This window comes from Brienomyrus brachyistius, chromosome 23, assembly GCF_023856365.1.
Source record: "Brienomyrus brachyistius isolate T26 chromosome 23, BBRACH_0.4, whole genome shotgun sequence".
Lineage (NCBI taxonomy): Eukaryota > Metazoa > Chordata > Actinopteri > Osteoglossiformes > Mormyridae > Brienomyrus > Brienomyrus brachyistius.
The window spans coordinates 12,610,465-12,636,916 of NC_064555.1; the positions used below are offsets into that span (position 1 = coordinate 12,610,465).

General features: G+C 46.9%; 1 long non-coding RNA gene across 1 annotated transcript in view; it reads left to right on the forward strand.

Annotated features, from left to right (window-relative positions):
- The first annotated feature begins 1,096 nt into the window (after positions 1-1,096).
- Positions 1,097-26,452, forward strand: part of LOC125719462 (uncharacterized) — a 108,189-nt gene continuing 82,833 nt past the window's right edge. Inside the window, exon 1 of the long non-coding RNA XR_007385094.1 lies at positions 1,097-1,273. This is a non-coding gene — a long non-coding RNA (uncharacterized LOC125719462). The remainder of the gene's footprint in view (positions 1,274-26,452) is intronic.

Consider the following 26,452-nt stretch of genomic DNA (forward strand, 5'->3'; position numbering starts at 1 on the left):
TCTTAATGACATTTACATTCACTAAAAGTTAACGTTTCAAAAACATTCTATTGTATGGATTCACAGCTGAAGTCCAGCCTGTATCTACAAGCATCAGCTCTGCTGTCATTGCAGCTTCAAAGACAAATGACAAGTGACACTATCAGCTGTGTCCATGTGAGGGAGCCAGAGGCCACATTCTGTGCAGTGAAGCCCCAGAGCCACACAGAGCCGCCTGGGTCTGGGGGTCAGATACGGAATAACCAGGCGTTTGGCTTAACTGGGTAATATGGGTTTGGACAGAGCAGAGATTCAGAACCAGGCTGAAAAGGACCATCTCTAACATTTTCTTAAACTACAGCACATACACGACTTATATGGCAACAAGGAATAATAAAAATTTTGAAATTAATGTGCTCCTAACAGTGTAAATAACCTCTCAGAAGGTATGTTCCACGGTAACAGGACTTACTGTGACATCATGGAGGGTGAACTCATGCTTTTGGTTGCTGCTGGCTGGAGTTCTCAGAATCAGTGTCAGACGCTACAGTCAAAAAGATTATATCACATGGTTATATTCTATACATACATACTAAAGGACTGCAGGCAATTTATTCAAGGTGATATTTACACTTAAATCAATTTAAAATTTAAATGCTCTTTATATACATATTCAGTCTTCGCAACAGAAATACAGGGTAACAATACTCACTGCCAGCTTTCCCATAGCCTGAAACACAGAGGGACACAGAGTCAGACACAGGCACTCAGACTCTGTGCATCATTCGGGTGTCAGAGGCCCCAGTATACTGACTGTGCAGTTACATGCTTTGAAACGTCACTGGTGTTTCAGTGTGGACGCCATTGTTCTCTGTGTTTGTCGGCTTTTCTGTTACCTGTCCTGCTCCTCCTCCACAACACGACCCCAGTGACAACAGCAACGAGAGCCAGAGCAGCAGCCACACAGCTGACGATGATGCCCCAGGAAACGCCTCCTGAAATAAGGTTAAAGCACCATGTTCACCCCTGACAGTGACGCCCATTAGCTGCTCTCTCTCTCATTACTGTGTCGCTGCTCCTCTTACCCTGATTGGTCCTTATGTTCTTCTCCTCCAGCAGCGCAGCATTATCATCCTTTGAGCTCTTGTGCTGCACGACACAGCTGTAGCTGTTCGTCTTCCAGTCCTCAGGCTTCACAGTGAGTTTTGAGGAGATCTGGAATGTTCCGTCCCCGTTTGGCAGCGTCTCCCCCACCTCCACATCACTGTGCATGTCCACTCCATCTTTCTGCCAGGTCACCATGATCCCTTTGGGGAAGAAGCCGGTTGCGTGGCAGGTGACAGGAGAGGAGGGGTCCTTCTGCAGCAGAGACACCTCAGGGCGGACTTGGGGAGAAAGACAAAAACATCCATAAATAAAACGCTTCACTTCATCACCAGCAATCTCTCCTGTAAATACATAATGTGATCCAATATTCTACACATTTTAGCTGTAAGCCTGCATCAGGACAGGGAGAGCTGTGCCCCCCAGCTGTATTTCTTAGTATTTCTGCCAGGAATCTAATCCCATCAAATACTGCTGATTATGAGAATCAGTCCAGGTGGGACGGCAGACAGAAGCACATGGGGGGGGGGGGGGTGATGGGAGGGGGAGCAGGAGCTGAGAGGAGCTTAAACATCATCGGGGGGCTAAAGATTAGGATTTAAAAAAATTAAAATTGTGTGCGGGTTCGGGCATCATGGTCTGTGAGGTTATATAATGCCTGGGAATGAGTACAAGCTCAACTGAATGCCTGCAGTCATGCCCTGACTTCACCCCTCCTCACACGCTGTAATGTGGGCTGGATGCTGCTGTGGATGGATTCAAACTTCACTTTCAGCGGGGGTGTTGGCACAGACTGAGCATACAGCCCAGATTGCAGGTGTAGCGGAATTTTGGTACGTTTATGTGCGTCGATTGCGCATGTGGAAGGAATTGATTACTAAGTGTTTCCAGTAGGTGGAATCTGTCAGTCTGCTGGAAAATCACTGCTGTATGCATGTGCTGATCATGACCATCTGCACACATGAAGAAATGTAGCATGTATGCAAAAATGCGTGAACTGTAAGAACACAACAAAAGTGAAGGATGAACTAGGCTTTAGGTCCTTTTGTGCCCTCCAGTGTGTTACAGCCTGACACTCAGTGTATCTGCTAAGCAGGACAGCCCCAGTCCCAGACCTGCTGTACTGTACCTGTCCTCTCCAGTGTGTCACAGCCTGACACTCAGTGTACCTGCTAAGCAGCACAGCCCCAGTCCCAGACCTGCTGTACTGTACCTGTCCTCTCCAGTGTGCTCTTCCCGTAGCTCACATACTTCTTCAGCCACTCAAAGCATTCCTGGGTATGGTAGCCTTTCCAGTAATCTAAAAATGCTCTGTTATTGTCCCACTTCTGTTTGGTAGGAAATGCCTGCACCACTGGAGCTATACAAGTCATGGCTTTTAAGTCCAATGCAATGAAGTCACTCCCATCATAGCCATACTGATGAAAAGCACCTGTGGCCCCAGTTTCATCATCCCACTCACAGCCATATATGTTCTGATATGTGTGGATACCTGAACAGAAAGAGGAGAGAATTAGCAGGCAGGTTTGATACGGTTTCATCCTCTGGGCGTCATTTTCACAGCATTTCAAACAGGCCTGTCAGCAGCTCCTCACTCTCAGCATCCTGCATGTACACTGCAGCTTTCAGGCCTTTTTAACTGTGACATTAAGTTCACACACGAGTTGAAAAACAGTAAAAATCAGACACCCCAGCTCTCCCAGAAGTTACTGGAATCTCCCGCAAACTGACAGCAGCACATTTTACCTCCGGCACCCCGAGACCCCCTGGAAGGCAGCACTCGGCTTGGGTGGGATCTGACATAACAGCCTACTGGCGTACTGCCAAGACATTACACGGCCGTGTACGGTATTTTGAAAAAGAACACTATTCCGACATTTCCAAATAAAATTTGCTGGAGGTGAGGGGAGGGTGAGGAACATTTTAATGAAAATATTGCGGTATACAGTATTACCGTAATACTATGGAATGTAAAGCTATGTAACACACAGAGAGAATGTAACCTTAGAACAGTAAGTCAGTGTGGCCTGTAACAGAACATGAGCTCTTTAGAAATTCACATGGTATTAATCAGATGAGCGTGTTTCTGGGCCTTGGACCGGCCCTCACTCCAAGGACAGCTGAGCCACAAACATCCATCCTCAGGAGGAAAAGAAGGAAGTTATTGGTCATGGGAGCACAAACCACCGGGGTCTGGCTGGCGATCGGGAAAGGAAGAGACGCGCTGGAGGACGACGTGTCTGATAAGGTGTAAGAACATGTATAACAGATGAGCATGAACTGGTGTTACACACAGACTGCAGGGTGCCCAGCCTCGGCTGTAACTGTGATGTTGCAATAAAAACTGAATCTGAGGATCTACATGAGGGGCTCCTGAGTCCTGATTGGCTGAGAAGAAAGAAATATGTGACAATATTTCCCAAGCCTAGCCATAGCAATATTTCCCACGCCCTTCATCATAGACAAAGCTGATAAAGAATCATGTATTTCCCAATAATATGTGCTGAGTGGGAGGGGAGAATATTTGGTGAGTGGGAGGGGTATTTTCTAATGAAAACACTATTACCATAATACCACCAAAGCCAAGCCAGCAACCCCCCCCCCCCCCCCCCCCCGGTTGTCCATCATCCAACTCCCTGACAGACAAACACACACACACACACACACAGACACCACACTAGGCTGAGGATTTAAGTGTACTTAATTAAGTGACTGTTTATAAACACTTTGTTTTGTATTAAAGCAGCTGGGTCTTATTTAACAAATAAAAAAGATAAACAAACAGCCTCAGATTCCCCTGCTGAAGCGACTTAGACTCACACACAGTTTACCCAGTGAGTCACTGGACGGTGTGACTGTGGATCAGTGTGTGAGTCAGACACAAGACTCCATGCTGTGTGTGTCTGTGCAGAAACACATGAGGCGTCAGTGATGCCGCCCAGACGCTCTGATGTCCTGAGACGGGACTCAGTGTGACGCCTGAGAGGAGCCACATCAGCATTCAGTCGGGGTCAGACGGACCCCTTTGTCTGTGTCACCTACAATCAGCCCCCCTGCCTGAATACCACACATTTTATTCACAGAAAGCGACGCTGCACATCCAGTCGCTCCTATGTACACAGAGTCCTCAGGCCTGGACTCTCCCCCTGTGCAAACCCCCCCGCGTGAAATACGGTGTGTAGATGCACAGTAATAATAAGCCCCCTGCAGCTGACACACACAGAGCAGGCAGACGTTTCCCAGCCCGTCTCATGGTCTACAGGCGAGTCCCTGTAACCAGGGGAGACGAAAACACAGGAATCACATCCGGCCTCTTGGGCTTCTGGCGGACAGAGGATGTGGAGGGTGGGGTGATGAAGAGCAGCCACACAGTCACACGCCGCGCCGCACATCACACCTCCATCTGTGACTGTATATCCTGACCCTCACACACTGACCCACTACAGGGCAGAGGTCTGTACCACGTGGGACGAGCACTAAGGGGGATCAGAGGCTGTTGCTGCCTCTGTAAGGATGACAGGAGAGCAGCACACACCCCTGGTGTTTGGTTCATCCCACAAAGCCTGTTCTGATGTCCAAACTGACCCACTAGGCGGATCACAGTCCACACCTGAGCTCCAAGCCAGTGAGACAGGCGTCTTACACATTTAAAGTTTGCGAAGAGGCTGAGACCATTTTGACCCTAAGATTTGTTATCATTCGCTTTACCGGATAAAAGCGGGAGACTCTGAGCACCAGAGATCCAAAGGGAAACTCCGCAGAGAATCAGTTACTAGAAGGTTCTGTTAGTCTTTCACTCGGTATCATCTGAGCGACGGTACGTACGAGTCGATGCCGTGCATCATTCCGGCAAACGCTGGGACTGCTGGGAATCGGCGCTACGGCGACACGATGAAGCACAATGGGGGTGAGGGGGGGGGGGGCTGTGTGGACAGACGTCCAAAAAGAAGCAAACTGCTGCCAGCTTCACGCACAGGGCAGCGGAGGGGGGCTCAGCGGGGGGCGCTGGGCTGGGACCTGCCCCCAGCTCTCTGCACCCCCCTGTTTGTAAGGTTTCCCTCCTTGTTCCCCCCTGACTGACAGACACGCCCCCCCAGCAGACCTGTGACTCTAAGCTTCCCGCTCAGCGCGTGTCAGACGCTGCCTGTTTCCTCTGGACAGACTCTGGGCTCCACAGTCACAGCTGGAGAAGCTGCTGTTCAAACTGGCCGGGTGGCTGCAGGTGTGGATTAAAAAGCCCTTTTACATTTATCTATGAGGTGCTTCTGCCCAAAGCGACGTAGAAGCGGGGAGAGTTTGGGCTGCAGGGCGGCCAGCGCAGGTGGGGCTGCTGGGGTTAAGGGCCTCGGCTACGAGCACGACAGTCACATGATGATTCCGGCTGCAGGGTCTGACCTCCGCACACAAACACCGGACGCTGCTGAAAAGGCTCCCAGCTGTTTACTGCAGCGTTACATCCAACGGCGTATCGTTTGTTTCTTTTTTCTTTCCCATCCTCCCTTTTTCTTTCCCATCCTCCCTTTTTCTTTCCCATCCTCGGTCAGCATGGCGACGGGTCCCTGACCTCATCCTACGTGCAGCGAGCGGATTGGCTGCCCTGGACGTGCCAGTTTTTAATGCTCATGGACTGATGGCCTCATGGAGGATTCCGGAGGTTCTCCTCTCACTTTGCACAGCACCGCCGTCGCTGATTAACACTCCGCTGGGCTTGTGGCGTAACACAGTATGTATACGGAGAGGTGATGTTGTTATCGGTGTGAACATGCCGGTGCCTCACGTGCACTAGGGTGTGTCACATGCACACTGCGCTCTCAGGATCGGAGGGGGGTGACTGAAATCACCGTAACAAGAGACAGCAGGTGGCGTTGGGGTCTGATCCCAGCTCCAGCGGCAGTGTGAGGCTCACGGCTGAAGCCCCTGCTGTTACCTGCTCACATCCCACAGACTGAAAGATCCGGCCTTTCGGGAGCCGCAGAGTCCAGGCAGCGTGAGACGGCGGGGAAACGGCAGCGGCTCTTATAACATGGAGCCGTTTGCTGTGTGCAGCTCCTCTAACGTCACGCTGAACAGGCTGATGGGGTCTGACCTCAGAGAGTGTTGGCTCACTGCTAAAAGGGTTTTAATGAATGTGTGTATAAATCACTGCTTAATAGGCTGCAGGGTCATTAAAGGGGAAAAAACAATCAGGCCGTCAGACAAGCAGGCAGTCTGGCCGACCACCCGAGCCGCCATCAGGACCTGTGAATACAGAGTCACTGTCGCAGCCCACGGAGCGTTTCCACCGCGAGAGACGCGGTTTCCTGAGCTGATAGGAGGCGCTGATGGGGGGCATAAGGAAGGCGACTAACATGAAGCGTGCAGAGGGCGTCACTTAGCAGGCCGGGGAAGGGCGGGGGTCACATGACCGTGCCCCAGTGGGGGGCAGCTCCTGCCACGTGCAGTGGATGATTTCAGGAGCTTTGATAGGCAGGAGTATGTGACGAGGATAACGTGTTGCCAGGGAAATGCAGGGGGGGGAGGGATGGGGAGGAGCAAGGGGAGGAGCTTCCAGCGCTGGGGCAGCAGGGTGACAGGGGCGATCCCGTCTGGGGGCAGTAATGACAGCGTCCGAGTCCCCTGCTCCAGTGACTCCCCCTGAATGGATGTCACTATAACTCTGAGTCCGTCATGAACCAAACTGCAGCTCTATGGTGAAACCGAACGACCGTCACTGTGGTTTATAACGGCAGAGCTGCTTGGCAGCCTGGGCTTTGGACCCCGAGACCCACGTGCGCGTCTCACTGCAGCTGGAGGCGGACGACCCCGTCTGTGACCACACCACCTCTGTGGGAGAGGAACTGGGGGCAGCAGTCATCTTAACTGGGAGTTCTACTGGGCCCCAGCCAGAGGAACACTGTGTACATCCACCTGCACCAGTGTGCGTCTGCACTGGAACCTGCCAGCTTTACCCAGACCCCAAATCAGGGCCACACAGGGAAAGGGGCCCCTCTATGCCAGGCTGCCCGCTTCTGTCTATGAAGCCAAAACATCCCCCAATTAATGCAGTGAAGGGGGGGCTTCACCACCACCCCCCACCAGTGACTATCAGCAGCTCGCTGCTCACACACTGACCATAAACGCCGCTTCAGCACATTTTACATGAATGTGTAACTTTGCTTCTGTGACCCAGGATTTTACATCCAGAGCAGCTTTCCTGACTGTCACTCCATCCCAGGAGCCGACAGGCGGATCAGCGGGGATCAGCGGGGATCAGCGTCACCCGCGTCCAGCTCCTTCAGAATCACAATCAGAATCACTGTATTAATTCCCGTGGGGAAATTCTCTTACATTACAAAAACAAACTCCTGATGAAAATAAATGATTTAGGAAAGTTAAGTGCAGATGATACAAGAGATTTAGATAGAACTATACGACAATAAAGTAATTAAAATAAAATAATAATAAAAACAATAAAAACCGGGGGTGGCATGGTGGTGCAGTGGTTAGCACTGTTGCCTCACACCTCTGCGACCCGGGTTCGAGTCTCCGCCTGGGTCACATGTGTGTGGAGTTTGCATGTTCTCCCCATGTCGTCTTGGTGTTTCCTCCGGGTACTCCAGTTTCCCCCCACAGTCCAAAAACATGCTGAGGCTAATTGGACTTGCTAAATTGCATGTGCATGTGTGAGTGAATGGTGTGTGAGTGTGCCCTGTGATGGGCTGGCCCCCCATCCTGGGTTGTTCCCTGCCTCGTGCCCATTGCTTCCGGGATAGGCTCCGGACCCCCCGCGACCCAGTAGCATAAGCGGTTTGGAAAATGGATAGATAATAAAAACCAATAAAAATTAAACCAATAGCAGCAATTATAATTAACATTGGTATATATTAAACATAATTTGCATAGCACCTGGGTTATTACAGCAAACGTACGCACCGTACACATGGTTATTTAAGGTGCTTATGTTTGTGATTTGTGGTTTGAGTGATCAGATTGTGAGTTAAATAGTTTTATTGCAACCGGCAGGAATGATTTCCTGTGTCTCTCAGTTGTGCAGCGTGGAAGTTTTAGCCTGTTGCTGAACGAGCTCCTGTGGCTGCTCTGCATATAGTGGAGCGGGTGTGCAGGAAAGTCCAGTTCTCCTCTCCAACACCTTAATGAAAGAGTCCAGTTCCACTCCCACAACTTCACTGGCCTTCTTGATCATCTTGTTGAGTCTGTTAATGTCCATGACCCTCAGGCTGCTGCCCCAGCAGACAACAGCATACATGATGGCACTGACCACCACAGACTGACCACCCAGGTGTTTGTCCTCCTCCACCTTTTCCACACTTACGCCCTGCATGTAAACCGGTGTCACTAGCAGTTTGGTCCTTCTCAGGTCCACCACCAACTCCATTGTTTTTGACACATTGAGCTGAAGGTGCTTTTCCTTGCTCCAAGTAACATGTGTCCACCACAGTTCTGTATTCGCTCTCGTCACCAGTGATGCATCCAACTCCTGCAGAGTCATCAGAAAACTTCTGAAGGTGGCAGGTCTCTGTGCAGCAGCTGAAGTCCGTGGTCTAGGGAGTGAAAAGGAAAAGAGAGAAAGCACAGTTCCTTGCAGTGCCCTTGCAGTTGCTGATCACTCTGTCTGACACACAGCACTTTAAGCGCACATACTGTGGTCTACCAGTCAGATAATCCACAATCCAGGATACCAGTGGGGCATCCACCTGCATCCTTGTTAGTTTATCCCCCAGCAGAGCCGGACGGATGGTGCCAAACGCACTGCAGGAATCAAAAAACATGATCCTCACAGCACTTGCTGGCTTGTCAAGGTGGGTTTAGACTCGGTTGAGAAGGAAAATGACGGCGTCAACCACTCCTAGGCGGGGCTGGTAGGCAAACTGAAGCGGATCCATAAGTGGTTGGACCATCGGCCAGAGCTGCTCCAGGATGAGTCTCTCCAGGGTTTTCACAATGTGTGACGTTAGTGCCACGGGTCTGTAATCCTTAGGGTCACTGGGACGCAGTGTCTTCGGTACAGGGACCAGGCATGACGTTTTCCACAGCACGGGGACTCTCCGAAGGCTGAGACTCATATTGAAGATACATTGGAGTACTCCACTAAGCTGGAGAGCACAAGTCTTCAGGATCCTGGGCCTCACACCATCAGAGCCTGCAGACTTGCCTGCATGAAGTCTCTTCAACTGCCCTTCAACCTGTGCAGCGGTGATGTTCGTAGGGGAGGTGTCATGTAGGGGAGGGGTGAGGGTGTTACCCCGGAGAGTGCAGTCAGACAGGGTGTCTGGGGTGAAGGTGTTAGCAAGGCATTCAAGTGGAGATGAGGGGGGGGTGAGAGGCAGAAAGGGGGAGGGGGGCGAATGTAGGGGGTGCAGACTGCAGTGATGTTATTGGGGTGACCGTTGGGGAGTGAGCTGGTGTTGCTATGTCAAATCTGTTAAACAGATCCAGCTCATTAGCCCATTCCTCATTGCCCTCAACTCCATCACAGTTGTTAGGTTTGTAACCTGTGATGGTCCTCATGCCACTGCACACCTCTCTGATGTTACTGTGTTGAAGTTTCCTCTCCAACTTTCTGCTGTAATTCCTCCCTGATCTATGATTTAAGCTTCCGCTGTATTTCTCGCACCTCTTCCCCGTTTCTAACTTCGAAAGCCTCTTTTTGTCATTCAGGAGGGTTTTTATGTCCTTTGTTATCCATGGCTTGTTGTTTGGGTAACAGCAGACAGTCCTTGCTGGGACAGTGGTGTCCACTGTTGGAGTTAGACTCCACCGAGTCCGTTGATGAGGGAAGGATGCAGTCTGAGGCGAAGGTTGGTTGCAAGTCAGCTCTCTTTAATGACGTCACAGATTGCAATCAGGGAGCACACTTAGATGCACAAAACAGTACATACCAAGAGTAGCTCAATATCTCTTGTCAGGGTCTGGTTTTTATAACCCAAACAGGGCGTTTGCCGTTCTTGTTGTTGACTCTCCAGTTAGCGTAACATGCAACTATTATTTTGAAACTGCTAGTGTTAGTCCCCACACCCGTTCCCTTTTATCTTATCTTATTATGTTGCAATTAAGCAGCGTCAGCGACCCCCTCCCTTGTTATGTCCCCGCATGTCAAGCGTAAGCTTAATGTCACCGCGACCCTGTCAATGTACCTTCTGCTTTTCTAAATTTACTTGCACTTCGAGGAGGGCCGGAGCCCCCCTTTTTGTCCTGCCTATGTTCCAGTTCCAGTTAGTTCCCCATTCTCAGTGTGACAAAGGTTACAACGCGGCCTAGCCCCCCTTCACCACACAGAAGTTAATGTATCCAATGATGCACTCTGCAAGACCGTCGGTGTCGTCATTGTGTGGCTCACAAAGTGCCTGGCAGTCTGTCTCCTCGAAGCAGCCCTGTAGTGTCATATTGGCCTCATCCATCCATCTCCTCACTGTTTTTGGAGTCGCTGGCAAACTCTTCACAACAGGCACATAGCAGGATGAGAGGCGAATCAAGGTGTGATCAGATTTTCCCAGCGGGGGGAGGAGGGAAGAGCTGTAAGCGTCCTTAACATTAGCATACAGCAGGTCTAATGTCCTTCCTAATGTCCTTGGTAGGACAATTTACAAAGTGGGTGAAAGTGGAGAGAGTCCTGTTCATATTCACGTGGTCGAGATCAGCCGAGATGGCAATGAATGCATTCAGGTGCTGAGTCTGTAACCGGGCTGTTGCAGAGTGACTGACGTCACACGCTGTGTCCGGTTTGCCGAGGGGGGAACATAAACAGCCACCATGATTACATGTGAAAATTCCCTGGGCAGATAATATGGGCGACGTCCGACGGCACACAGTTCAACATCCGAGCAGCAGACGCCTCTTTAACAGTGATGTGAGCAGGATTACACCACCGCTCATTCACCAGTACAGCATTCCCCATAGTGATTGTTGGGACACACGGCCCCATGTACCTCAGAGCTACAGCGTCAGTCTGTGAGCACAGTGTCAGTCTATAAGCTCTGTGTATAAAGGACAGAGGCTCCTAATGCCTCCTCAGAATGACGACGTCCTCACAGTGTATCAATGGCAGCTGATCATGGACCAATCAGAGGCCGGGTGGGGAATTCCTACATTTACATGGGGGCAGGTGCTGGGGGGACAAACCCATAAATGGTTTCACTGGTGCCAATTTGCATGCCAATTTGCGGTTACTTGCGCTAAATTTGTTCAGTCTCAAGCAAAGGAGACTGAGGGGGGACATGATCCAGGTTTATAAGATTCTAACAGGTTTGGATGCTGTTCAACCAAATAGTTACTTCAGCATTAGTTTAAATACACGAACTCGTGGCCGTAGGTGGAAATTAGCGGGAGAACATTTCAAGCTGGATTTAAGGAAGCACTTCTTTACACAGGGTGTAGTCAGAGTATGGAATAGCCTTCCTGATAATGTAGTGCAAGCTGAATCCTTGGGTTCCTTTAAATCAGAGCTAGATAAGATTTTAACGACTCTGAGCTATTAGTTTAGTTCTCCCCAAACGAGCTTGATGGGCCGAATGGCTTCCTCTCGTTTGTATAGTTCTTATGTTCTTATGTCCATATACTGTGTGTGATGCAGAAATACTGGGAGATTTTATAAAGTTAGGATTCTACCTCTGGTGCTACACAACAGGGATGCTGAGTCTACTGACCCCTGCTGGTGTTTCCCTGACACTGAGATGTGCAGAATTCAAAAAGTCCAGAATAAAAACATTGGCTTGCTTCCTTCCTATTTGCAGCAGCCAAAATATTCTACGATTGGTTGGCATTTGCCCCGCCTAGGTGGTCCAAGCTTGTGATTGGGTGGGCCAAACATCCCCCTGGACCCCCCACAGGGCTGAGCCTGCCTACAGCCTAGTAAAGCCTTCTCTGGGGACAATAATATGCATCAATAATTATAAGTGCCTCCACTATTCATGTATTCATTACAAAAATATGACTTATAGACCAGAGGTCACTGATAAATCACAGTGAACATTCTGATCTCCATCTTTGTTTTATCATGGAACAGCTCCAATAGTTTTATTTTTGGAACATTTGTACTGTCACAAATTTGTCATTTCTGATTAAGTAACATAAACAGCAAACCAGGCAGAAAACATTCAGAGCGACAGTACAGTTTCTCTGTGGTCAGAACTAAAAAAAAAAAAAAAAACACAAATTATCTGCAGTGGAAGAAAAGTATAAATGATAGAAAAGCAGAATGTAGAGGGATGGTTTATGCTGGGATACAGTATCAGTTCAGCAAAGGGCAGGTCTGTCTCAGGTATTCTGTAGGATTTCAGTGTCACATTTGTAATATTCAATGACCAAGTTTATTACTTGCTTTCTGATATATTTTATAACAGTCTGCACATATTTCCACACAATAACAAAAAGCACATTAGCAGAATTCTTATTTTTCTGTCATTTTATTTTTGCTCTTGTGTAAGAATAAATCACTTTAAATAAAATCATCAGATAAACACGGGCAGTAAATACAAATGTGGAGAGTCGCCCTAAAGCAGATAAACACGTCACACTGTCAGGGTCACTGTCATAAACATGCAGCACTTACCTCCGGTTTGGTTAAAACGCTGCTTTGCCACTTCTATGTTGTTTTTGAACAGCAGCTCCTGACCCATGAGATTCTGGGTGTCTTGATTCCAGTAATCAGCATCCACAGACTTTGCCATCCATTCCTGCCGAGGAATTTTTCTACGTATGTTACTGTCATAGTAAGTGAAGGGCTCCCCGTCCAGCAGGCCGACATCTATAAACTCCGGGAGGTTCGGTATCCCTGATATGCTGCTGTAGACATACTGCAGGGAGTGAATTACTGGGAAAGCAAAACACACACATTACAGTTACAAATACTGGATCACAGTGATTACTCTGTTTCTGATCATTTATCCAATTTTTTTTTAGGTATTTAATATTATTTATAAATCATATAAATATATATTTTTTCCCTTCCTTAATTTAATAACTGTATAAAATGCAATATGGATGAGAGGCATGTATTAACACAGGCAGCTTTGCCTACATCCTGAATGCGTGTCGATAAAATGGCATCAAAGACAAGACGAGGACAGTCTTTATATTTTAAATTTTGAATTGTTTTGGGGTTTTTTTCTCAGGTAATTAGATATTTCACAGTTAAGTTATGGTTCTCTTCTTTGGAAGCTGTACATTTTACTTGTGTGTGTGCATGGCGATTGGCTGTGTGTGATCAGGAGCGAGCCCCCATTGGTCCATACCCCCTGCTAAAAATGAACAAATCGCCTGCTGCATATATTATATGCTGGAATCAGTTCTTAAAAAAATCTATAATCTCAGTGAGATCACTAAACAAAATTTAAAATTATTATCAATATTAAATAATTAACCACTGCAGACGGCCCAGTGGCTCAGTGGGTAACTGCTGTCTCATCTCCCCCCCCACCATGCTGATGGGTGTGAACATGGCCTCCAGTCTGACTGTGTATAATCTGCAGTTTCTCCCAGTGTCACATGTGCCCTGCGATGCACTGGCATCCCACCCCGTCCAGATCCCACCCCAGCCCTGTTCCCTGTCCTGCCTAACATCCAGGGCTCCAGGCCACCCCAAATCCTGACTGGAATAAGTGGCATGAAGATGGATGGATTATCAATCGCTAACCAGAGATATAAATCATCCTGATTGTACTGATGCCAGTGCAATCACACACTGCATTAGGATTTCTACAGTTAGCTTTAATTAAATGGCTTCAAAGGATCCAGTACCACTAATGAACGCTGAGAGCTGTTTGTAATACATCGCACTCCTCTGTATAACAGGCCATTAATACACAGCAGTGCTCTGTGCTAATGTAGGAAAAACAGCCAGAGAGTGAATAAAAACTGAGAGACAGTGCAAACACATGACACTGTGAAAGTGATGTTATAATCTGTACATTTCTTCATGTGAATCTGCAGGCAGCAGTACAGTGATGTCTGTCTGGTTTAAGGGCGTCTCTGTCTTTTCCTGTAAATTTCAATCACAGCTTCAGATCTGCCTTATGTGCACATTGACCATGTAGCTCTCTGATATTATACCTTTAAAGTCTGACTTCATTATGACAAAACCTTTATATATCAGAAACAATATGGATCCCCATCAAATTACACGGGACCCAATTAGAAAAAATAAAATGCTGATATGTAAATCCTATAACGGTTTAAAAGCAGAAAACTTACTATCAAATTCCATGTGATTCTCTGCACTGATTGACTTGATTAATAATGACAACAGAGCAAATGTAACTAGCCAAACATCATTAATAAACAGAACTGGGAGCACCAGACACATCCAGCCCGCATAAACCAGGACTGTTGATATTTCTATGGTACAGTTATAACTTTATTATTTTCCCTGCAGTGTCCTGGCCTCCCATTCAGGGGCCCCTGCCTAAGGCCCTTTGCTGCCTGATACAGGCTCCAGGCCCGAGATCCTGGCCGGGAAGCTGTGGGAAGGTTTATTTATCTGGCAAATGTTTTATCGAAAGTGATATACAAGTGATGCACATAAAACAGCTGTGGCACGTGCTAAATTAGTAAATTTAAATGTATGATTGACGGAGTAATTGTATTCATGATTATTAAATTGTAATTCTTAAGACAGCAGTTCAACAGTATCTTGATTATATATAAGCCTTCAATAATCAAACAGCATTTAATCGACATATATAACAAAAAAACAAAGACAAAACAAAAAACGTGAAAATGAAGGCGAAAACGCCACCTTCTTTATCTGCCCAGACCAATAGCGCCCTCTTGTGTACTAATGGAGCTATAGGTCAAAAATACGCGGCGGAAAAGAGCGTTATAATAAACCGTGTGATGTGACACTTTAAAGCGCATTAAAATTTTGAAATTTTGTATTAATCGATAAAATATGATGTTCTTAAATAACATTGGGAATTTCAAACCAATACGTTGTCAATTGTGAGTTTTTCTATACTACGTTATCCTTAAGCTAAACGAAATTCCCAATTCAGAGACTATTGTTTTTTCAAGCGTTTAAGGTCAGGAGATGGTCTGTTAAATTAAATGAAGGTGAATTAATTTAATGTTCGTTTCACATCGTATTCTAATCGGCATTGAAATCTCACCGACAAAGTAAAAAAGAGAAAATAAAACAGACTGCTTCATAATGTAAAGTGCGCTCAGGGTTAACAAACAAGACAAAATGACAATAACATATTTTCAGTAATGAAGTTATCAAATAAATTACTATTTCATGCATGATCATTACAGGTAAACCTTGGAGAAAACAATCCTTGTGCATATTGTCATAGTTAAAATGCGAATAAAAGTTAAACGTGTCTATCGATATATTCCACGAACCACCACTATTTACATTATACATTTATTTATTATTTAATGTATTATACTTTATATAGGCCACATACATAATGTTAAAAATACGAATTTAAACACAATCACATTATTTTTAAGAAAAATAAAATCCATGCTTTATAAAACGTTTTGTAATTATAAAATAGCCTAATAACTTGTTCAAATATAACTTACGTTTGTATTGATAAAGCAATATTTTTCAGATATAAAATTAAACCGTTTATATCTAAAATATGGTCGCAACTGAATACCGATTACCGAGATATCTCAGAAATAAAAGCCACGTAACAGAGATCTTTCACTTTAGAAACAACTGAAGTTTTAAAGTAAAATTAAATTTCTTACAACTTACCTGCAAATATGGAGTCAATGCCGAACAAAATAAGTGCAAATAACAGAGCTTTCCGCATGTTCTGCGAAATATTAGATTCCTCAGTAAGAGAATGTAAAAAAACACACAGCTTACAGACGTGTCTCCCGGAGACTGACAGACTCTGTAATGAGTCGCTCTTTTATCGGACCAAAAAAAAAACTTTTAAACCAATAGAAATCAAGATATGACATGACATCACAGATCTCCGGGACGTTTCGGGATGAAGACGTTTCTATTCGAAACCAATGTTAATACGGCTCAAGATGTTCTGGGAAATTGAGTTCAGTACATTACAGGCAGTTTGGCGAATGATATAGGAGCGGTTATTTCAATGCAATATTTACACTAATGTTTTCATGTATGTCTTGATAAATTAGGATGTTGTTTTTATAATTTAATTTAGCTATGGGGGGAAAGCCAGGATTACAGGACCGAGATGGAACTTTATTCCACACAAGGCAGTGCTTTTTAAAAGATATCTTTAACATATTTAACTGCTGAAAAGATGGATGAAACAGGGACTTGTATTTAAAGAGAAATATTTAACTTATGGTATTATTCAAAGTCAGATTTGAAACCATAAAAACATTCTAATGTTTATGTTGACTATACATTTATTAATATCTTTAAAGATATACATAATTTTCCAAGAGACATGTAACTAAAACATAACTGTTAAGACCAGCGATGGACAGTCTTCTGGTTCAGGGTGAATTACAGCCTTCAGCCTCTGCTGTGTGGGACAGACTCCCGGCCCCCCAACCCCGACAGGGGTAAGCAGTTATAAGATGGATGGATGATTCTGCTTCATCTTCAAACACATCCAGTGACATGATTAAATGTCCTTTTGCAGGATGAAATTTTTGTGAAACACTGCAGACAGTGATAACACAACCAAGGCAGTAAAGCCCTGAGTGACAAGTCAGGCAGCAAAACAGAGACACACGGTGAAGAGGGACCTGCAGACTTGGGGAAAAATAAATGCATGTGGGCCAGGGGAGGAGCCAGAGTGCGGGAAAAGGAAATAGATGATGGCGGGGTGAGTTCTGGCTTCCAACAGCTCTATTACTGTCTCTGTGTAACATGCAGCCATTTTGTATCAACCATTACGATGTGAAACACTGACACTGATATTCTGCATCCTCAAATGTTTTACAGTTAAGCTGGGATCTGAAGACCATCTCCTGTGTCTGTAATTCTTTTATTTTGCTAATATTTCATCCAGAATTTGCTTGCCTTTGACATTGACACAGGAGAGTTGTGTCTCCCTGAATCTGTAAAAAGCAATTAAAGGAAATAAAATGAAATCTTAACATTTTCAGTTCCCACCCCAATGAACACAATTCAGCAAGATAGGAGAGGTTTTAGTGGCAAAAGATAATGGATAAGAGTCACACAGCAGGTTACAGTGTATGAAGCAGAGACAGAAGGCAAAGGCATTTAATGCTGATGATCTCGTGATTAAGGGAGTCTGAATTGGAAAGTCCCTGAGATTTTACAAAATAACACAAAACTCGTAGATATTTATAGCCTTATAGCGCCCTCTACTGTCGGCAGCTCTCCTTCTCTCCCTGTAGATCTCCAGTTCCATTTCAGGGAAATCACGTGAGTACCTCCGACTGGATTTCTCACTGCCAGTATTACCATGATAACCCAGAATCTAAGAGTGAGTCAGGGATTTCGGCAGACCAGGCTAAATGGCTGCTTTGTCACTTCACAATTGGTAAATACTCTCTGGTTGTGTTACACAGTGACAATAAAGTGCTTAAATCTTGAAACTTGAATCTGGCCGCTCAGAAGGGCAGAAATTCTAATTTCACACAGCAGGTTGCATGAAAACGTCAGTGCTGGTGTCGACTCTGCACAGCTGCTCTGCTTTATGCAGAAAGTTAATTTGGTAACATAATGTGGTGGGAAAGGAGGCGTGAGAGATGTGGGGGCAAAAAATACCCCTGGAAGGGTGGGGTTTATTCAGGTGATGAAGGGGGTTGTGGTGGTGGGGGGGCATGGGTCCTTTGGCACTGGGGGTGTGGCACAGAAGGCAGGGGGCCCTCAGGGTGATCGCCCTCTAGGCTGTCAGGGGAAGAGGGAGCACAGACAGCTGGCTTACCCTGGACCCTCAGGGTTTCAGCTCTGCTGGGGAAGACAATTCCCCCCCTCAGTGGGGCAGTCAGTGACCCCCAGCTGTTTCCTGTTAACATAAGAACATAAGAACTAAGAACATAAGAACTATACAAACGAGAGGAGGCCATTCGGCCCATCAAGCTCGCTTGGGGAGAACTAAACTAATAGCTCAGAGTCGTTAAAATCTTATCTAGCTCTGATTTAAAGGAACCCAAGGATTCAGCTTGCACTACATTATCAGGAAGGCTATTCCATACTCTGACTACACGCTGCGTAAAGAAGTGCTTCCTTAAATCCAGCTTGAAATGTTCTCCCGCTAATTTCCACCTATGGCCACGAGTTCGTGTATTTAAACTAATGCTGAAGTAACTATTTGGTTGAACAGCATCCAAACCTGTTAGAATCTTATATACCTGGATCATGTCCCCCCTCAATCTCCTTTGCTTGAGACTGAACAGATTTAGCTCAAGTAACCGTTCCTCGTATGACATTCCTCTAAGACCAGGAATCATTTTTGTGGCCCTACGCTGCACCTTTTCTAAGGCCACAATGTCCTTTTTAAGATATGGTGACCAAACCTGCACACAATATTCTAGGTGAGGTCTCACCAAGGAATTGTATAATCTTAGCATTACCTCCCTTGACTTAAACTCCACACACCTGGAGATATACCCCAACATCCTATTGGCCTTTTTTATTGCTTCCCCACACTGGCGAGAATGGGACATGGAAGCATCAACATACACACCAAGGTCTTTCTCATGATCAGCTACCTTTATTTCAGTGACACCCATGAAATACCTGTACTTTATATTTCTGCTCCCTAGATGGAGTACCTTACATTTATCGACGTTAAATTTCATCTGCCAGGTATAGGCCCAGTTACATTCCTTACAGGAGGTTTCTGGGCCGACCCTGAGGATCCCGCTGTTGCAGTCTGCCTGTATGGTTCAGAGCGACGCCAGTGGTGTGCGGCGGATCCCTGGTCGCCATCACATAACACACCCCAAGCACCTCCCCGGTGTAGCTGTGTGATCTGTGATGAGAGTGACAGGGTTCCGGGATCCTGAACGGCCTTCAGATGGCGACCCCAGGTGGTGTCTCTATGAGGTGTCACATGACAGGGGGTGTCGCCTAAGAGGGTAGAGAACACGGTACCTGTTGATGACCTCCTGCAGTTCCTGTCGTATGGATCTCCCCTAGAGACACTGTGCAGGAGGAGCTGCAGCTCGAGCCACTGCTTCAGCAGGCTGACATGGTGAAGCAACTCAGAGGAGTGAAGGCCGGCTGGGATGTCAGACCCGGTCAGTCACAGCACCCGCCTTTTCCACTATGGTGTGAGGTCTCTGCCAGGAGGCCAGAAACATGCAGGAGGAGTTTCGGATGAGAAGTAGGATTTGATTGCTGTACTTGGGCACGCCAGTTATATACCTGGGCTCCCTGATGATCAGCCTGATCTTCTCAATCTTCTCCCTCATCTGCCAGACAGGGGTAGGTGTTCTGGTGAGAGGGAATTTCTCTGGGAAAAGGAACACCTACTTCTGCTGGATCAAAGTCTATCGCTGCAGTTCAAGTCTCAGTGATGGTCAGAGGCTTTATGGTGCAGAGGTTGCAATGGTCTATGAAATTCATACAGCAAGGCTGAAAGTACTGGGTGTTGTTGGGCTGACATGGCTTATGCTCCTCTGTACTGGCAGACATGCGTGGAGGTCCTTATTTTTAAAAAGGACTCTTGAATCTGAAGTTGTGGCAAGGCTGAGTTTCTGGTGATTAAATCTCACTTCCAAGACGTGATTTTTTTAAAACTAAGACTAAACAACTGATCATTTTATTTCCTAATGTTTTTTCTAATCAGGTTTGTCTGCTGTTTTATTTATTTATTTTGGTTCCTTTGATTTACGTAATAACTTTACGTCACGCAAATTTACGCAAGTACGCAAGACGCTGGGGAGGACGCTGGCGTTGTCTGTTCGCCGCTTCTCCAGTCAAATCAAGCCGAATAACAAGAGTTGAGGATACAATTACGGCAAGTTTTTAAATAATATTTTGCCTCTTTTTATTATCTGCGTGACAGATCAGTTTCATTGCCACTGCCACCGTGGCGCGATTCTGCTTGTCCAGCCATTAAGAAGCGCATCTGGGAAAAGCCTGCTGCTATTCATTGCTATCGCCATCGCCGCTGCATAGCCGAAAATCCATATTATACCTTCGGCAAAACAGCCAAGCGGCGAAATAACATTCTGCCTGCATTCTACATCTATGCCGCTGCCTTCATCTCTATGTTGAGTTACTCCGCCGACCAGCTGATGAATCTCAACAGTTTATGTATCCCACCGTGCGTTACAGTTATTAAACAACTCGGACTTCTTCGCCGACCGCGTTATGTCCACAGAAGTTCCCGAAGGAAGTTCCTTTACTCACAGACTAATTCTACCATCCCGGCTCTCTGGTCGGCCACGCGAACTGTCGCTCCTCACAAACGTCATCAGAGCAGTGTCTCCTACTGGATAAGTAGTTTGGGCGTTCCTATGACAACATCTCTTCGGGAGTCAGATGGAAAACGTGGAGTGGATTCCACACTGCTTCGGCCATTGCAAAGATCTACTGTTTTATCTAGCTCCAAAATTGAACTGTTTAATGCTCAATCTATTACTAACAAATCTTGCCTAATACACGACCATATAATCGACAAATGTTTGGATTTTATGTGCATTACAGAGACCTGGCACCAACCAGATATTTATTTTTCTCTGAATGCCAGTGACGATACACAGCTTTATGTAAATGCCACAGCTGCAACGCCACTCTCATCATCCCCATCATCCCCATCTCAACTCACCGTCTGTCTGGAGGAGATAAAGGTTTGGATGGATCACAATTTCCTTCAACTCAACAGCTCCAAAACCGAGGCCATTCTGGTTGGCACCCCTCACCAGATAAAATCATCACCCATAACCAGTATCATCTTCTCTGGCTCTAATATCTCTCTCTCATCAACAGTCACAAATCTTGGCGTAAAAATGGATCCCCAACTCACCTTTGAATCCCATATCAACCATCTCTGTAAGACCTCCTTCTACCATCTCCGGAACATTTCCAAACTCCGCCCCATTCTCTCCCTATCTGATGCCGAAAAGCTGGTCCATGCCTTTATCTCCTCTAGACTGGACTACTGCAATTCACTTCTCTTTGGGATACCTAGCAAGAGCCTTCAGAGGCTCCAATACATTCAAAACTCTGCAGCAAGGATCCTGATGAGAGTGCGAAAACATGAGCACATCACTCCCATTCTCCACTCACTTCATTGGCTTCCCGTCTCCGCCAGGATTGAGTATAAGGTTTTGCTTCTTACACACCAATGCGTCCATGGACATGCCTCCCCCCCCCCCCACCTCAAAGAACTTATCAACCCACAACGCGCAACACGTTCTCTCCGTTCTACGCAGGCTAACCTCCTCCACAAACCAAGAACCAATCTGAAGACTATGGGAGATAGGGCTTTCTGTGCTGCTGCTCCAAGCCTATGGAATGCCCTCCCTGACTTCCTGAGGGCACCACAACCCACTGACTGTTTTAAAAAGCATCTAAAGACTTTTCTTTTTAACAAAACCTTTGGTTCCTCCACTTAGAAGTTTTAAATTTGTTTACTTTTAAACTATTTATTTTGTCTCTCTTTATATTAACTTGTAGCCCTTTGAGATCCTGGGATGTAAAGGGCATTATAAATAAAATGTATTATTATTATTATTATTATTATTATTATTAAGAGATTGTTTACAGATATGTCTATATAAGAAAATGGAAACATGATCAATTAACTGTTAAGCATATAGGCATTTCGTTTTTTTTCCTATTATGTAAGTTGTCTTCTTTTTTAAAGAGATTTCCAGTTTTCCAAGATAATTTCTGAGCATCATTTTGAAATTTCAGAATATCTTAGTTTTTCAATTGACCAGTTTTTCTCCCAGTCTAGAATACTGTAGCTCATTATTTCATCTCAGTGATTCGTAGTGAGACTTTAAAAATGCAGGCAACTGTGGGCAGAGAATATAAATGCTAATGTTTTTACAATATGAGGATGTGATGTCAAGTAATGGAAATTACAATAAAGAAAAAGGGTTTTCAGGTCAATAAATCATCTAGAAATTGCATAATACTGGAAGCCTATTGGCCAATTAACTTTACTGACACTTACATATAAATAAATATATCAAGACTAAAACATACTGATATTTACGCCTGTGTGACAGACATCAGCAGACATTGTCTGTCATTCATTTCCACCTTGGCCATTGGCATAATTTATGTTGTCAACTGTTGTGATGGAGATTTAAGCTGAACAGGTTCCTGCTGTGGGAATTCCCCTGTGGTCACGTGACCTCTGTCTGTTAAATGGTGTCATGCAAACAAGGTGAAACCGATGCACATTTACGTAAGTAGATTTCAATATTCAGTAGTCTACAATTTTAAATTTACTTTGCAATTCTACACTCGTATTGTCATGCCCGGCTCGTCCGCTCCTCGTATGTGCCACGCCCCCTGATTACCCACGTGTATTTCCCTGATAGTCTCCAGCTTTGTCTAGTTACTTTGATTAGTCCTGTGTATTTAAGTCCTGGTCTCCCCGGTTTCCCTTGTCCGTCATTGATGTTAGTTGGCGTCAGATGTGTTCAGTCCTGAGTTTCCCCATTAAACCCCCGTATACCCCGTACTCTGTTTGCCTTGCCTGCTCCTTGCCCGCACGATCGCCCGTCTGCTGCACCCCGATCGTGACAGAATGACGGACCACAAAAAGAAGCGGAGGAGGAGGAATAGGCTCCCGGAAAAGCCGGTCTATCTGGGCGCCTGCTCGCTCTCCAGCCCCTGGCTCCCTCAGGAGGAGGAGGAATGGCTCGTCCTGGGTCCCGACCAGGGACCGTACGGTCTGGGACCCTGCTCCCTGGCGAGGCTCTGGGCTCCAAGCGAGGATGAAGAGGACGAGCCCTTCGTCTTCCCGGACCTAGATCCCCTCCCCGCGGAACATCTGCCGCCCCTCGAGCGGTGCGATTGTTACCATAGGGCACCAGGACCCTCCAATTTGGTTCCAACTGGTTGTGCTGGTATGAGTTGCTCCACAAACACCCAAGGGTTGGTATCTTACCAATTTATTTTACGAAAAGAGTAAAAACACACTTTAAAACGCCAAGGCTAGCCGATGGCATACAAAAACGTCATAAAAATTTAGTCCGTTCAGGGCCCACTAGCGGATCAGCGGGGCCAGGCGATGTCCGTGCAAAAGATGATCCCCACAAGCCCGGTTCCGTCCGCCCCAGCCTATAAGGGTGACACAAACACAAGGCGAGCAAACAGATTCTACCACAGCACGACCCACAATCGCCGTATAGGGATACCGAGAGTATCGCGACAAAGGCACACTACCGCACACTTATCACCCCCACAGGGCACCGCAATAATCACACACACACACACACACACACACACACACACACACAAATCGAACCACCCGTACACACCCACTACAAACGACACCATATCACGGTATCCACTACAGGGAGGATTGATAACCTGGTTTCGAACACCCGCCACTACATCAGCCTAAACCAGACCCCAGATCCGACGCCGACCCGATATTTGGCTCTGTCCAAGCGAGCAGAGTTTTCACTTAACTCGCTGTGGGGGGAATGCCCAGTTACTCTCCCCCGCTCCGGCGTCCCAGCGACTCCTTCCCCGACAGAGCGTCTCGAGACGCGATCGCCACTCGGGGTGTTCCGCTCTCCAGTATCGGCTCCCCTGTCCACTCTCCGGTGCGTCTTCTCCCGACGCCTCGTCCGGTGTCTCTTCTGTCCACTCCCTGGTGCGCCTTTTTCCGGTCTCTCCTTCGGGTGTCTGCTGTCCACTCCCTGGTGCGCCTTTTTCCGGTATCTCCTCCGGGTCTCTGCTGTCCACTCCCTGGTGCGCCTTTTTCCGGTATCTCCTCCGGGTCTCCTGTCCTAACTTCCAGGGTGCCTTTTCTGTAATGCGATCCTCCCCCTTCACTTTCCCAACCAATCCCAACCATTGTTCCAACGCCGCAATTGTCAAGGCAATTAATTAGTCCCGCGATCCCGGCTGACGTACCAAAGGCACAAGGATATAAACAAAACCCACATGCCCATAATACCCACGTGACACGATAACCGGCCCGAGCGGCAGACAACTTGGGGAGGGAGTAAAGCGGTACAGGAAGCCATCCTGCGAGTCCCCCGCTCTCTTAAAGGGGCCACGCCCGTTTCGCCCGCGGCGGCTCTCGCCAACAAATACTTCACCCTTCAGGGACTTTACTGGAGGGTGATGGGGGGAACCGGTGGAAAGGGAGGATCCCGAGGCGGAACGGCTCTCCGCTCAGCTATTGAGGGATTTCGCCGCGATCACTCCTACCTCTCCGGAGAGTGAGCTGGAGAGACTGGCGGATAGTATCCGGAGGCTCATCATACTTCGGAGAGTCCCGGCTGCGACTCCAGCGTCCGAGCAAGAGGCGCCCCCTCTGGCTCCAGCACCGGTGCAGCCGCCGCTGCCGCCTGCGCAGCCTGGACAGCTTTCTTCGCCGCCTGCGCAGCCGCCTCCGCTGCCGACGCAGCCGCTTCTGCCAGCGCCTGCGCAGTCGGAGCAGCCGCCTGCGCAGCCGGCGCAGTCGGAGGCGCCCCCTCCGCCTGCCGCAGCTCCGGAGGCGCCCCCTCCGCCTGCCGCAGCTCCGGAGGCGCCCCCTCCGCCTGCCGCAGCGCCTACGCCCTTGCCCAGGGCGTTTCTTGTGACTCCCCGAGTGACTTTGATTCCTGGCCCCGTTCCTACTCCCGCTCCAAGTCCCTTGGCCCCGGTTCCCGAGGAGGTCCCTGAAGACTCCACTTTTTCAACATTTTAGTTTTACATTTATATTTGACATTTAAGTTTTATATTTAACATTTATATTTACATTTAACATTTATATTTTACATTTAATATTCATATATAGACATCCCATTTATATTTACATATGATAAACAATTTTGAACATAATTTACACATCAAAAAAACCTGATGATCCAGAACACCATTGACTTGCAGCTAAATGTCAGAAAATTGCAAAATGGAAGGACATTACGCCAGCAGTCACAAACCATCTGGTAAAGGATCTGCTGCCAGTTCATACCATCAAGGAAGATGGCTTCAGAAAGCTGATACACACCCCAAATATCATCAAATACTTCCATCCATGTATATTGAATGTCATCACAAAGTCAGGGAGGAAATCGGTAAAGTTGTTTTCTTGGCAAACACTCTTGTTTTACAGTCAAGCCAGACCACTGAGCCAAACATCTGTCTAACTCTTCATAGGATCGGTGACTGAGGTGCTGAAGCTCTATCCAAAACCTCACAGACGTCCTTCCAGGGTAAGAATATGTCAGCGTGTCGTGTGTGAAGCCAGTCCTCCAATTACTGAACTCTAAGATTTTGAAGCCAGAGGAGGGTAAAGCAGGACTGAGCGAGAACATCGAGAAGAAGATCCTGGTTAGTAAAATAAAAAAATCACAGTGATCCTGCAAATGAAGGGTTTGTAACCAAAGCAACATTCATGGCCGCCTACATGCACACTGTGAATACAGAGGAGGTGGAGAGCAGAACAGCAGCCGCAGTTGATTCCCTAGGGGGGAACATGGCCCCTGCTGCCTCTCCCTCAGAGGGCCAGGATCGGGGAAGGCAGAGGCTGATACTGATCCTGCACATTCGGAGAAGCTGAGGAGCAGCTTAGGTAGCTTATTCAAGCTGAGCGACAGTGCAGCACCACAGCCTGGGATTGCAGTGGAGCTGGACCTGCTGACTGTGGCAGCTGACAGTGAGTCTGACCCAATGGTATGGTGGCATAAAAGCTCCTCCCACTTCTTCCCCCAGAGGCCTGGCAAAAAAAGACCTGGCTGTTCCGGCCACAAGTTACCCTCCTGAAATTCCCGGCTATATATGGCCATCGTTTCTGAAGTGCTTGGACTGTGTGTATCATGCTATGTTCATGTACCGCTGTGTGGGGACAGCAAGCCGGGGCAGCGAGCAGCTCGGCTTCAGAAACAAACCCGAAGAGCAGGTTTGAGTTTCCTCTGCGGCTCTATGGATGTGTGTCTTTTGGCTCCAGTATTGCTCAATACTAACAGTATCACTAAGGGCAGTTTTGATTAACCAATTCACCGAACTGCATTAATAAATAAAAACACTCAATAAAACTAACTCTAATTTTTTTAGTGATTACTTGCCATTGTTGACACACCACAGCACAATTAAATGTGTTCTCTGCATTTAAACCATATGTGACATAGCAGGGGGCAGCTAATTCAGCACCAGGAGAGCAGTATCCTGCCCAAGAATTTGAACCTGCAATCTTTCAATTACAAGTGCGCTTCCCAAACCAGTAAGCCACCACTGCCCATTTCATAATTGATACTTTCATTGATTATCTTTTTATGCCTCCCTCAAGCTGCTCCTTGTAGAGTAAGTTGCCCACAAAGGGCCCAGGGGGTT